Genomic DNA, 1660 nt, shown 5'->3' with positions numbered 1-1660 from the left:
GCGGGTGACCTGTAAAATCATCTAAAAAAGGTGCGCACGTGGGATGAGCTCACTAGCTCAGTAAGTGAAAAGAAGGACCACACAACAATCCACGCAACAATCACATCCATATGCACTATATGCTATGCGATACATTGTAAATCTTATCCACCTAAACAACATTACTAAGTCTTTGGTTTTGTGCTACTACAATCACAGTGCGTGTATGCCCCGGGTACGAGCCGTAAACTCTATCCCGCGATAAACCCATAGGGTTGTCAGAGAAGGCCCACCGTGAGTACTCAAAAAAGTAAAGCATGTCGACCACCGGCTCTCAACATAAAAATAAATGACCGGAAAGTAAAGGTACTGACTTCAAGAATTTAAAAGCAGTACGATTGGCCCTCTTGAATATACCACTGAGGTTGCCGACTGTCCTAATGACCAGCTGGGCGTATGTCTAACCGCCACAGTGACCCGACAATCGCGACCACTGCTTCCCCCCAAGTGATAACCTAACACCTCAACCCCTGTTGGGAAGGGTTGTAGCACGAGAAAATGATAATCCAAAACCGCATGCTCCTATATGACGTAGTACGATTGCATAGTCCACCGCATCCCATTCCATGGGTCACCCATGCACTCGTTTCCAAGCTGACTGTAGCATCTAATCTAATAATGTATCATGCATAGTAATCCAACCATTCATCACATAAGAACATCAATCATTTAGCATTGGGAATGTAAAACACAACACACATATCATGATTATATGAGGATGACTAATCTACACATAATTTACATGATGACATGGCTAGTCTAGTTACAACTGAATGATGCAAAACAAGCCTTAAAATAAAGTCAAACATCCTCTCCCCACTTACTTATGGTGTACAAAGACTCACGCTCGATATGGGTGAGATCCGGCGCGAGAAACGTAAATTTCTAGTGAACCTATCATAAATGAATGGGATTAGCATTTCACCACCTTGGGGTCAAAACTAACAATATTTGATGGTTAAATCATGTCTAAAACCATAAAAGAATGTTGCCCATCCGTTATGGGTCCATTCGGACACAAAAATCACGTTGGGGCTTCACAGGTGGGTCGGACAGCCCACCTGTCTCGGCCCACCTGTCTTCTTAGGTGGGCGGGCTGACCCGCGGGTCTTCTCAAGCGGGTTGGTCGGCCCACTGGTCCCGGGCCACCTGAGGGGGTAAAAAATTACCTTCTTCCTTTAAACTTTCCCCAACCTTTCGAAAACCAAATGGAGCTTTTCCAATCACATTTTTCACACATCCAAGGTCTTATAAGATGATTCTAACCTAGATCTAAGTTAGATTTAAGGATTGAAAAGCCATGTTACCTTCTTTGCTCAAGAACTCTTCCAAAACCCCAAAAATCACTTCCTAGCTCAAGAAATCACCAATGCTTCTCGAATCTTGTAAACACTTCTTCAAATCCTTCAAAATCAACACATAGACCATCTATTAAACCTTAGATTCATCATCTCAAGTGGGATTTACAAGATCTCAAGGAACTCTACCCAAATCAAGGGTTTCACTTGGGTTTGGTGAAAGTTTAAGAAGCATAGCCTTTGCTCACCTCCAATCGTAGATCTCATGTTGGGGATTACTCTTTCGGCCTCGGAATGGGAAGATCAAACCTCGGCATCGCTCA

This window comes from Macadamia integrifolia, unplaced genomic scaffold (assembly GCF_013358625.1).
Source record: "Macadamia integrifolia cultivar HAES 741 unplaced genomic scaffold, SCU_Mint_v3 scaffold2062, whole genome shotgun sequence".
In the NCBI taxonomy this organism is placed as follows: Eukaryota; Viridiplantae; Streptophyta; class Magnoliopsida; order Proteales; family Proteaceae; genus Macadamia; species Macadamia integrifolia.
The sequence above is the reverse complement of the archived record's forward strand: the minus strand, read 5'-3'. Positions refer to the sequence as shown.